Consider the following 13,949-nt stretch of genomic DNA (forward strand, 5'->3'; position numbering starts at 1 on the left):
GTTACGCAGGGCCGTCTTCATCATATTGATTTATATGGGCACAGAGCACTAATTCCTAATGACAATGTTTTAAACAGAATTTTTTTTTGTTTTTCTAGCTGTTTCAGAACAAAATAAGTACATTATTAATTTACAGAATTTACTTGTTTAAAATACTATATAGTATCAGTATTATAAAGCAAATATGTCTGAAATACATGCTGTGCAAAACAATAGAACTGACATCTACAGGCACTGGCCTACTGAGACTAATGATACATTGCATTTGAAGGTAGCATTTCTGGATTTCTGTCTTTAGATAGTATATGACGATTACAATAAAATCATTATAAATTGTTTAAATGGTCAATGTTGTTTCAAACAACTTCCCTCGATTTAATAGCGTTTGTGATTTCTAACATATTTGTAAAATCCCTTTATTATGGTTACTAGATGTCCCTTACCTGCAATTTGCTATCCACTGCCTGTTATTAGAGGAAATATGTCTCTGGTAACAGATAGATTATGACATAACATAGGAAGTGGGGGAGGGGAGATAGTGAAGATAATGGGAAAGAGCTTGGGCTGTATTCTTAAAAGATGTGCCTGCTAAAAATAATACAAACTGTGCCTAAAAGGTATATCAAAGCTTCCCTCTTAGCTCAGGGAAGCTGTAACTTGTGTATATATCAGTGTAACTACTGCTGTATGTTAGAGTGCTGTAGTGTATCTCCCCCTCCCCTTTCCTTTGACTTTACCTATTGTTTTTTTTTTCTGCTCACAAAGCACATGACATCTAGTACTATACTCTGCCAAACAACCCTAGCACAGAGCAAGTTTGTTCAGTCGAGTCCACTTTTATCACCACTATGTTGTGGTTTCATGGAAGTATGTGTGGTAATTGGCAAAAAAACAGTAAGAGAAATTAAGTCCAGGTGTGAACACTGCTGGCAAACAACCAACTTTGGTCCAACCTGCTGAGATGGAAAGAAAGAGAAATAGCTGTACGCAATGGTGAAGACTCTTATGGGCTTAATAACAGCAGTATTAGCATTACAATGACTATTTGACCACTCTAAAAGGTGAATGTGACAAATCTATGCAGTTTAAAAAAAAATCTTTTGAAACAACATTTACATATTAAATATATAGAAACAAAGGGGGTGGGACACTTTGCTCAAATACGGTCTCTTATACACTCATAAATGGTAGCATATATGGTGGTTAGTAGTGTGTGCACAGTTGGACACACTACTAACCACCATAAATGCTCCCATTTATGAGCTTATAAGAGACTAGATTTGAGGAAAGTGTCCCCCCCCCCTTGTTTCTATACATTTTCTCTGCAGGTCACACAGGATACGCGACTTTACCTACCTTTTCAACTTACTCTTGTTGTTTGAGCGAACTCTCTCCCATATTTTTCTCTGACATATTAAATATACATTATGCTACAATTAATTAATTGTAACTTTATATATTGAGGCATTCCATATTCTTGAAGCATTTACAATGCACATACAACACAGCAATGCTCATCAGATAACACATGGGTTAACTAATTACTGTATACACTCGAGTATAAGCTGAGTTTTTCAGCACGATTTTTCGCACTGGAAATGCCCCCCTTGGTTTATTCTCGAGTAAACAAAAAAAAAATACTGTCTATCTTCACTACATTGACCGTCCACATTCCGTGGGAAGGGTGAACCTGTCCGGGCCCTCCATCATCACTGGGAGGCCCTCTTCTCCGGGCTGGCTCCGGACTAGTGAAGCTGAATTGAGCCACATGGATGTCCATGCACAGCAGGCGTCTGAGACATCAGGGGTGCCTTGCGCATGGACGTCCCAGTGTGTTGTTATCAATGCAGCATCACTAGGCTCACCCTCCCCACTGGAATGTGGAAGGTCCCTGCAACTACTAGACAACAGGACTGAGAGAACTGGGGAGGTGAGTAGACAATGAGGGGGGGCCTGTATGATGACAGAGGGGGCAGTCTGGATGATGAAGGGGGATATTGACTGGGGGTGAAATTAGGGGCCTTGGCTTATATTCGGATTGGCTTATACACGAGTATATATGTTATATGAAAGTCACATGACAATTAAATTGTACAAATATATAAATGGACAGTACAGAGATCTTTTTAGTGATCTTTTCATACCTAGGCCGGTAAACATGACAAGGGGGGCAACGTCTATGTCTAGAGGAAAGAAGGTTTCACCATCATCACAGACTTTCTTTACTGTAAATGCAATGAGACTATGGAATTCTCTGTCGCATGATTTTGTGATGTCTGACTCAATAAACAAGTTCAAGGTGGGCCTGGATGTTTTTCTAGAGAGTAATAATATTACAGGTTATGGACATATTTATGGGGATAGAACGTTGATCCCGGGGATTTATTCTGAATTCCATATTGGGATCGGGAAGGAATTTTTCCTCTGTCATGGGGCAATTGGCATCCACCTCAATGGAGGGGGTTGCCTTCCTCTTGATCAACACATAAGGGTTTTAGGTTGAACTCGATGGGTTATTGTCTTTTTTCAACTTTACAAACTATGTTACTATTTTTTTTTTTTTTTTTTTTATAATATACTGGTACCCGGCGTTTTCCTTTCTAATCCTTGTTGGGGAGGAAAATGAACAAAGGAGGAAGCTTTTGACTTCATATAATGTCCTTATATATTGTTGTCATATCTCAACCTGATATCCCGTCCTCATATCCCGACCTCATATCCCGTCATCATATCTCGACTTGACACATTCACCAGGAGATGCAGAGCGGAGCTTGTGGAGTAAGGTACTGGAAGTCCCATATACAGTACTTGCATGGGATTTGAAACAAAAAAACATTTTTTATATAAGTGTGTAGGTGAGGGTTTAATTTAACTAGCATGTCTTTTTATTTGACATGTAAGTAATATGTGTACCAGGTATTATTGAAATATCTCCAGCCGTACTGAAGTTATGTGGGAACATACATTTCCCATTAATTTGCATGGGACCCTCACAAATGGGGTAGTTAAGGGTTAAATTAGCTATTCTATATTTTAAGTGGACATATAAGTAACATGTGACCAAGTATTATCAAAATATCTCCAGCCGTTTGTGTTACGCCGAGCGCTCCGGGTCCCCGCTCCTCCCCGGAGCGCTCGCTACACTCTCCTCACTGCAGCGCTCCGGTCAGATCCACTGACCCGGGGCGCTGCGATACCGCCTCCAGCCGGGATGCGATTCGCGATGCGGGTAGCGCCCGCTCGCGATGCGCACCCCGGCTCCCGTACCTGACTCGCTCTCCGTCAGTCCTGTCCCGGCGCGCGCGGCCCCGCTCCCTAGGGCGCGCGCGCGCCGGGTCTTTGCGATTTAAAGGGCCACTGCGCCGCTGATTGGCGCAGTGGTTCCAATTAGTGTTATCACCTGTGCACTTCCCTATATCACCTCACTTCCCCTGCACTCCCTTGCCGGATCTTGTTGCCATCGTGCCAGTGAAAGCGTTTCCTTGTGTGTTCCTAGCCTGTGTTCCAGACCTCCTGCCGTTGCCCCTGACTACGATCCTTGCTGCCTGCCCCGACCTTCTGCTACGTCCGACCTTGCTTCTGTCTACTCCCTTGTACCGCGCCTATCTTCAGCAGCCAGAGAGGTTGAGCCGTTGCTAGTGGATACGACCTGGTCACTACCGCCGCAGCAAGACCATCCCGCTTTGCGGCGGGCTCTGGTGAAAACCAGTAGTGACTTAGAACCGATCCACTAGCACGGTCCACGCCAATCCCACTCTGGCACAGAGGATCCACTACCTGCCAGCCGGCATCGTGACAGTAGATCCGGCCATGGATCCCGCTGAAGTTCCTCTGCCAGTTGTCGCTGACCTCACCACGGTGGTCGCCCAGCAGTCACAACAGATAGCGCAACAAGGCCAACAGCTGTCTCAACTGACCGTTATGCTACAGCAGTTACTACCACAGCTTCAGCAATCATCTCCTCCGCCAGCTCCTGCACCTCCTCCGCAGCGAGTGGCCGCTTCTGGACTACGACTATCCTTGCCGGATAAATTTGATGGGGACTCTAAGTTTTGCCGTGGCTTTCTTTCCCAATGTTCATTGCACTTGGAGATGATGTCGGACCAGTTTCCCACTGAAAGGTCTAAGGTGGCTTTCGTAGTCAGCCTTCTGTCTGGAAAAGCCCTGTCTTGGGCCACACCGCTCTGGGACCGCAATGACCCCGTCACTGCCTCTGTACACTCCTTCTTCTCGGAAATTCGAAGTGTCTTTGAGGAACCTGCCCGAGCCTCTTCTGCTGAGACTGCCCTGTTGAACCTGGTCCAGGGTAATTCTTCCGTTGGCGAGTATGCCGTACAATTCCGTACTCTTGCTTCAGAATTATCCTGGAATAATGAGGCCCTCTGCGCGACCTTTAAAAAAGGCCTATCCAGCAACATTAAAGATGTTCTGGCCGCACGAGAAATCCCTGCTAATCTACATGAACTCATTCACCTAGCCACTCGCATTGACATGCGTTTTTCCGAAAGGCGTCAGGAGCTCCGCCAGGATATGGACTCTGTTCGCACGAGGCGTTTCTTCTCCCCGGCTCCTCTCTCCTCTGGTCCCCTGCAATCTGTTCCTGTGCCTCCCGCCATGGAGGCTATGCAGGTCGACCGGTCTCGCCTGACACCTCAAGAGAGGACACGACGCCGCATGGAGAATCTCTGCCTGTACTGTGCTAGTACCGAACACTTCCTGAAGGATTGTCCTATCCGTCCTCCCCGCCTGGAAAGACGTACGCTGACTCCGCACAAAGGTGAGACAGTCCTTGATGTCTACTCTGCTTCTCCACGTCTTACTGTGCCTGTGCGGATATCTGCCTCTGCCTTCTCCTTCTCTACTGTGGCCTTCTTGGACTCCGGATCTGCAGGAAATTTTATTTTGGCCTCTCTCGTCAACAGGTTCAACATCCCGGTGACCAGTCTCGCCAGACCCCTCTACATCAATTGTGTAAACAATGAAAGATTGGACTGTACCATACGTTTCCGCACGGAGCCCCTTCTAATGTGCATCGGATCTCATCACGAGAGGATTGAACTTTTGGTCCTCCCCTATTGCACTTCTGAAATTCTCCTTGGACTTCCCTGGCTTCAACTTCATTCCCCAACCCTGGATTGGTCCACTGGGGAGATCAAGAGTTGGGGGCCCTCTCGTTCCAAGGACTGCCTAAAACCGGTTTCCAGTAACCCTTGCCGTGACTCTGTGGTTCCTCCTGTAACCGGTCTCCCTAAGGCCTATATGGACTTTGCGGATGTTTTTTGCAAAAAACAAGCTGAGACTCTACCTCCTCACAGGCCTTATGATTGTCCTATCGACCTCCTCCCAGGCACTACTCCACCCCGGGGCAGAATCTATCCTCTGTCCGTCCCAGAGACTCTTGCCATGTCTGAATACGTCCAGGAAAATTTAAAAAAGGGCTTTATCCGTAAATCCTCCTCTCCTGCCGGAGCCGGATTTTTCTTTGTGTCCAAAAAAGATGGCTCTCTACGTCCTTGCATTGACTACCGCGGTCTTAATAAAATCACGGTTAAGAACCGCTACCCCCTACCCCTCATCTCTGAACTCTTTGATCGCCTCCAAGGTGCCCACATTTTTACCAAACTGGACTTAAGAGGCGCTTATAATCTCATCCGCATCAGAGAGGGGGATGAATGGAAAACGGCATTTAACACCAGAGATGGACACTTTGAGTATCTGGTCATGCCCTTTGGCCTGTGCAACGCCCCTGCCGTCTTCCAAGACTTTGTTAATGAAATTTTTCGTGATATCCTATACTCCTGTGTTGTTGTATATCTGGACGATATCCTGATTTTTTCTGCCAATCTAGAAGAACACCGCCAGCATGTCCGTATGGTTCTTCAGAGACTTCGTGACAATCAACTCTATGCCAAAATAGAGAAATGTCTGTTTGAATGCCAATCTCTTCCTTTCCTAGGATACTTGGTCTCTGGCCAGGGACTACAAATGGATCCAGACAAACTCTCTGCTGTCCTAGATTGGCCATGCCCCTCCGGACTCCGTGCCATCCAACGTTTTTTGGGGTTCGCCAATTATTACAGGCAATTTATTCCACATTTTTCTACCGTTGTGGCTCCTATCGTGGCTTTAACCAAAAAAAATGCCGATCCCAAGTCTTGGCCTCCTCAAGCGGAAGACGCCTTTAAACGGCTCAAGTCTGCCTTTTCTTCGGCTCCCGTGCTCTCCAGACCTGACCCATCTAAACCCTTCCTATTGGAGGTTGATGCCTCCTCAGTGGGAGCTGGAGCTGTCCTTCTACAAAAAAATTCTTCCGGGCATGCTGTTACTTGTGGTTTTTTTTCTAGGACCTTCTCTCCAGCGGAGAGGAACTACTCCATCGGGGATCGAGAGCTTCTAGCCATTAAATTAGCACTTGAGGAATGGAGGCATCTGCTGGAGGGATCAAGATTTCCAGTTATTATTTACACCGATCACAAGAACCTCTCCTACCTCCAGTCCGCCCAACGGCTGAATCCTCGCCAGGCCAGGTGGTCTCTGTTCTTTGCCCGATTTAATTTTGAAATTCACTTTCGGCCTGCCGACAAGAACATTAGGGCCGATGCTCTCTCTCGTTCCTCGGATGCCTCGGAAGTAGAGCTCTCTCCGCAACACATCATTCCTCCTGACTGCCTGATTTCCACTTCTCCAGCCTCCATCAGGCAAACTCCTCCAGGAAAGACCTTTGTTTCTCCACGCCAACGCCTCGGAATCCTCAAATGGGGTCACTCCTCCCATCTCGCAGGTCATGCGGGCATCAAGAAATCTGTGCAACTCATCTCTCGCTTCTATTGGTGGCCAACCCTAGAGACAGATGTGGTGGACTTTGTGCGAGCCTGCACTATCTGTGCCCGGGATAAGACTCCTCGCCAGAAGCCCGCTGGTTTTCTTCATCCTCTGCCTGTCCCCGAACAGCCTTGGTCTCTGATTGGTATGGATTTTATTACTGACTTACCCCCATCCCGTGGCAACACTGTTGTTTGGGTGGTCGTTGATCGATTCTCCAAAATGGCACATTTCATCCCTCTTCCTGGTCTTCCTTCAGCGCCTCAGTTGGCTAAACAATTTTTTGTACACATTTTTCGTCTTCACGGGTTGCCTACGCAGATCGTCTCGGATAGAGGCGTCCAATTCGTGTCTAAATTCTGGAGGGCTCTCTGTAAACAACTCAAGATTAAATTAAATTTTTCTTCTGCATATCATCCTCAATCCAATGGACAAGTAGAAAGAATTAACCAGGTCTTGGGTGATTATTTACGACATTTTGTTTCCTCCCGCCAGGATGACTGGGCAGATCTTCTACCTTGGGCCGAATTCTCGTATAATTTCAGAGTCTCTGAATCTTCCTCCAAATCCCCATTTTTCGTGGTGTACGGCCGTCACCCTCTTCCCCCCCTCCCTACCCCCTTGCCCTCTGGTCTGCCCGCTGTGGATGAAATTTCTCGTGATCTCTCCATCATATGGAGAGAGACCCAAAATTCTCTCTTACAGGCTTCATCACGCATGAAGAAATTCGCGGATAAGAAAAGAAGAGCCCCTCCCATTTTTTCCCCTGGAGACAAGGTATGGCTCTCCGCTAAATATGTCCGCTTCCGTGTCCCTAGCTATAAGTTGGGACCACGCTACCTTGGTCCTTTCAAAATTTTATGCCAGATTAATCCTGTCTCTTACAAACTTCTTCTTCCTCCTTCTCTTCGTATTCCTAATGCCTTTCACGTTTCTCTCCTTAAACCACTTGTCATTAACCGTTTCTCTCCCAAATCTGTTCCTCCCACTCCTGTTTCCGGCTCCTCGGACATCTTCTCCGTCAAAGAGATTTTAGCATCCAAAAAGGTCAGAGGGAAAACCTTTTTTTTGGTGGATTGGGAGGGTTGTGGTCCAGAAGAGAGATCCTGGGAACCTGAGGACAACATCCTAGACAAAAGTCTGCTCCTCAGGTTCTCAGGCTCTAAGAAGAGGGGGAGACCCAAGGGGGGGGGTACTGTTACGCCGAGCGCTCCGGGTCCCCGCTCCTCCCCGGAGCGCTCGCTACACTCTCCTCACTGCAGCGCTCCGGTCAGATCCACTGACCCGGGGCGCTGCGATACCGCCTCCAGCCGGGATGCGATTCGCGATGCGGGTAGCGCCCGCTCGCGATGCGCACCCCGGCTCCCGTACCTGACTCGCTCTCCGTCAGTCCTGTCCCGGCGCGCGCGGCCCCGCTCCCTAGGGCGCGCGCGCGCCGGGTCTTTGCGATTTAAAGGGCCACTGCGCCGCTGATTGGCGCAGTGGTTCCAATTAGTGTTATCACCTGTGCACTTCCCTATATCACCTCACTTCCCCTGCACTCCCTTGCCGGATCTTGTTGCCATCGTGCCAGTGAAAGCGTTTCCTTGTGTGTTCCTAGCCTGTGTTCCAGACCTCCTGCCGTTGCCCCTGACTACGATCCTTGCTGCCTGCCCCGACCTTCTGCTACGTCCGACCTTGCTTCTGTCTACTCCCTTGTACCGCGCCTATCTTCAGCAGCCAGAGAGGTTGAGCCGTTGCTTGTGGATACGACCTGGTCACTACCGCCGCAGCAAGACCATCCCGCTTTGCGGCGGGCTCTGGTGAAAACCAGTAGTGACTTAGAACCGATCCACTAGCACGGTCCACGCCAATCCCTCTCTGGCACAGAGGATCCACTACCTGCCAGCCGGCATCGTGACAGTTTGGAAGTTATGCAGTAACATATATTTTCCATAGACTTGTATTGGACTTTAAACAAAAACCCTTACCCTGGCAAATGGGGGTGAGTAAGGGTTAAATCACATATCCTATGTTTTTTGTTGACATATAAGTAACATGTGTGCAAAGTTTCATGTTAATATCTTTAGCCATTTGGACATGATGCTGGAAAATACACACATACACACACACATTGAGTTTTATATATATACTAGCTGAGTACCTGGCATTGCCCGGTTTTTCCTTCCTAATCCTTTTTGGGGAGGAAAATAAACAAAGGAGGAAGCTTTTGACTTCATATGCAGTCCTCATATATTGTTGTCATATCCCAACCCCACATCCCGACCTCCTATCCTGTCCTCCTCTCGATCTCCTGTCCCGACCTCCTGTCCCGACCTCCTATACCGTCCTCCTATGCCGACCTCCTATCCTGACCTCCTATCCCGACCTCCTATCCCGACCTCCTATCCTGACCTCCTATCTCGACCTCCTATCCCGTCCTCCTATCCCGTCCTCCTATCTCAACCTCCTATCCCGTCCTCCTATCCCGACCTCCTATCCCGACCTCCTATCTCAACCTCCTATCCATACCTCCTATCCAGTCCTCCTATCTCGACCTCCTATCCCCTCCTCCAATCTCGAGCTCCTATCCCGACCTCCTATCCTGACCTCCTATCCCGACCTCCTATCCCGACCTCCTATCTCAACCTCCTATCTACACCTCCTATCCCGTCCTCCTATCCCGACCTCCTATCCTGACCTCCTATCCCATCCTCCTTTCCCGTCCCCCTTTCCCGTCCTCATATCTCGACCTCCTATCCCATCCTCCTATCTTGACCTCCTATCCCGACCGCCTATCCCGTCCTCCTATCCTGACCTCCTTTCCTGTCCTCATATCTTGACCTCCTATCTTGACCTCCTATCCCGTCCTCCTATCCCAACCTCCTATCCCGACCTCCTATCTCGACCTCCTATCCCGACCTCCCATCCCAACCTCATATCCTGACCCGGAATATGTGTACCAGGTATTGAAATAACTCCAGCCGTACGGAAATTATATGGGAACATACATTTCCCATTGATTTGCATGGGAATTTAAACAAAAAACCCAGACCCTCACAAATGGGGGTAGTTAAGGGTTAAATTAACTATCCTATATTTTAAGTGGACATATAAGTAACATGTGAACAAGTATTATTGAAATCTCCAGCCGTTTGGAAGTTATGCGGTAACATATATTTCCCATTGACTTGCATGGGACTTTAAACATAAGCCCCGCCCCTGGCAAATGGGGGTGAGTGAGGGTTAAATAACCTATCCTATGTTTGTTGTTGACATATAAGTAACATGTGTGCCATACACACATACATACACACATACATACACACACGTTGAGTTTTATATATATAGATATAGATATTACTAGTGTCGTGCGCTCAAGCTGATAGGACTGTGGGATGCATATCCTGTACTGGGACATCACACTAGTCTATGTTGAGTATTATATTCAATGTTGATTTTCGCCCTGGAGTCCTAAAATCAAAGAGCTCTAACGGTAAGAACTTAATATTGCTGGCTCATTATAAACACATATGTAAGTACTACTACTATATACCAGTGTTTTCCAAACAGGGTATCTCCAGCTGATGCAAAAGTACAACCCCTGACATGCTGGGAGTTGTAGTTTTGCAGCAGCTGGAGACGTGTCGTTTGGAAAACACTGCTGTATACACTTCAATGAAAAGTATCATAGACTATTTATACAATGCTGCCATACACATACTGAGTAAAAAATCTGTCATAACAAAAAGGAAATAATGGAAAAACAAAGAGGACAACGCCTCAAGTAAAATCCGTGGTATTTTGGTGTCCCTGAGAGACCTATTTGCCATGGACTCTGACCTGGTGTGAACCGGTAAATCAATGATCCAAATGGGCATAAAACATTGCTGCAATGAGGCTACCTCTATGGACCTAGTGACGGATATCTGAAAATTTGTCTTTTATTGACAATTATGAAACATAAAAAACAATAAAACATAACAGATATAAAGGAATATAAATACTAATTGCCAACTATGATAGACCAGCTTTCCGAAAAATAGGATTGCAAACAAAACACAATTTAAGAAGAATTTTTAAAGTTAATTATCCAGAGAAAATATCTGTTACGATCTGCTATACTGACATTGATAATTATAGGAATCAATCTGACTACAAACATAAATATAGAAATGAGTCTGATTATAAATATAGAAATGAATCTGATTATAAATATAGAAATCAATCTGATTACAAACAAACAGTCGGATGCAAAAGTTTAGGCAACCCTGACAATTTCCATGATTTTCATTTAAAAATAATTGGGTGTTTGAATCAGCATTTAAAGAATACGTGTCATCAAACCACATTTTCTAAACTAACTCAGATTATATTCCCTAACCTCCTAACAGCCCTTCTGCCCTTAAAAAAAAATCTCTGCATCTTTCCTTTCCCTTTGCTCACATTCTGTGAGCTCCTGGCAGGAGAAAGTGGGCATTCCCCAGCAGGCTCCACATGACTGAAGCCTGCGAGAGCTGTGCCTCGCCATGCCCTGACACTTTTTCTGAGTTTGGTCTCCTGCCAGGCCGGCAGGAGACCAAACTTTTGACTTGCCTCAGGGAACAGAACAGAGCCACCTAGTGGTCATTTTTTCTATCAAGTTAAAAACATATAAAGGTTGAGAATTTTACCAGCAAGTAAATACTAAAGGGTCTTATAATTACATAAAGAATAATATATTAAATGTTTAGTTTGATAAAAGGTACTCTTTAATATCAAATATCTGAAAGACACAGTAATATTTCAGTAGTGAAATTAGGTTTATTGGATGAGCGGAAAATGTGCAATATGCATCATAACAAAAATAGATAGGTGCATACATTTTAGGCATCACAGAAATATCAGCACAGAAATATCACACCAATATTAGTTGATCCCCCTTTAGCAAAAATATCGACCAATAGACACTTCCTATAGCCTGTAATGAGGGTCTGGATTCTGGATGAAGGGATTTTGGACTATTTTCAATGATATGCAGGTCTGGGGAATGGGATGGCCACTCCAGAACATTGGACTTGTGCCTCTCCATAAATGCCAGAATAGATTTTGAGCAGTGTTTTGGGTCATTGTTTTATTGAAATATCCAAACCCCAATAAATTCAACTTTGTTTTGATTCATCTATATTAATCTTAAGTATATGTTGATATTGAGTGGAATCCATTCAACCCTCAACTTTTACAAGACTCCCAGTACAGGCACTGGCTACACAGCCCAACAGCATGATGGAACCTCCACCAAATTTTACTGCAGGTAGGAAGTGTTTGTTGTGGAAAGAACATGTTCTTTTGAAGCCATGAATAACGCCCCTTGTTATGACCAAATAACTCCAACTTTGTTTCATTAGTCCACAGCACCTTCTTCCAAAATGAAGCTGGCTTGTCCAAATGTGCGTGTGCACACCTGCTGATCCAAACACCCAATTATTTCTAAATGAAAATCAAGGAAATTGTCGGGGGTGCCAAAACTTTTGCATACGACTGTAAATAAAGAAATCAATCAGATTTTAAACATAAATATAGAAATCAGATTACAAACAAAAATGATCTTTGTGCATTTAAGCTATACAGTGCAAAATACAGACTATACTTCCTTATTCTACTAAGAAGATGATGAAAATTTCAGTTTATCAGCATTTAGTCACCAAGATTAATTAAGAAACAACATAATGCTTATAAAAATGTAGACTTGAAGTTCCGGAATAGAATTTTCATTTTCTGGCTAGTTGTTATTACATTATTTCCTATCCTGATTGTTTTTTGCCCACTTAATGTACTTCTCTTGAGACCTTTAAAATTCACAAGGCATACAACAGCTGCTGTTTATATCAAAAGCTCCATGAAATCAATCCATTGTTTATGCCTTTTAATGTTAGGTAATACATTTCTGCTGTAATAAGGAACAATAAAAATGCACCAATAGCCTCCTTTGTGTCACTAATATGTCTTCTTGATGTGCAGCTCAAAATTCCACTTGAGATGATGAAGTGTTAGGCTTTGGTTGCATTTGAGCAAATACATATAATTTCTGTGACATTTATTAATGCTGTAGAATATCATATTGCATGTGTTGAATTAAGAATGTTATATACCATGTATAAGGAATGGATTACATGAATGATACGGATAACGCTGTGTGTTTTATCCCCTAGGCCGTATGTAAAGTGATTTATAGCGTTTTAATAGTTATCCTTATAAATGCATAATTCTTGATCCTGCACCAAGTAAAACTGGAAGATGCAAAATAGTATATCAAACTATATGCTACTTTCCTACTAGTTTACTTTAAAGAGCTTATACAGGATTAGAAAAAAAACATGGCTGCTCTCCTCCATGAAGAGTTCCATACATATCTGTACATTTTGTCTTGCTTCAGGTCCACTGAAGTGAATTGTGCTGTAATACCACACACGACCTATAGACAGGTATCAGGGATTGTTTTCTGGATGAAAGCAGCTAATCCTCTAATTCTGTACAACCGCTATTCTGTTTGTTTATAATAAAAAAAAGTTATTTTATGGTTATTATTCTGTATTTATATTGTTTTACTTAAATTTTTTTGCATCAGTTTAGATGATTGCGTAGGTGGTAAACGGTAAGTCAAAGTTTGATGTCGTTCAGAGGCGTGTTCAGTTCAAATTCCCATAATGGTGATTTCTTGAAATAAATAGTATAATTTTTAATCATCTTACTTTTCTTAAAGAGTCTTAAATACCATAATCCTTGTGCCCAGTGATCATCCCTGAAAATCCTATTATATGTCTGTCGTGGAAGTAGACGTCTCTGAATGCAGCAGACTTGAAGGGTTCCCACAATAAAAATGTGTAGCTAATGTATTGTTTTGTAAAACAATATCTTTGACTTAACTCTTTCTCTCACCAGAATAAATAGAGGAGACATGTTTGGAGCCCAAGGGAGTTTAATACTAGAGACTATCCTCTTAGGCTGGGTTCACATATCTCAGGCATCCGGCATAGTTTCCCTCCAATGTGCAACGGAGGGAAACTGATGATAGAACTGATCCCATTCATTTGAATGGGACAGTTCAAAATCATCCAGTGTCTCAATTCTGACGCCGGATGGTTGGACACACCAGAGGGTACCGGACA

The 13,949-nt window shown here is 44.5% G+C and overlaps 1 protein-coding gene across 1 annotated transcript in view; it reads right to left on the bottom strand.

Annotated features, from left to right (window-relative positions):
- The window catches only part of TRHDE (thyrotropin releasing hormone degrading enzyme), a 670,942-nt gene that overhangs the window by 329,951 nt on the left and 327,042 nt on the right, over window positions 1-13,949 (bottom strand). The window lies entirely within an intron of this gene.

This window comes from Hyla sarda, chromosome 4, assembly GCF_029499605.1.
Source record: "Hyla sarda isolate aHylSar1 chromosome 4, aHylSar1.hap1, whole genome shotgun sequence".
Taxonomy (NCBI): Eukaryota; Metazoa; Chordata; class Amphibia; order Anura; family Hylidae; genus Hyla; species Hyla sarda.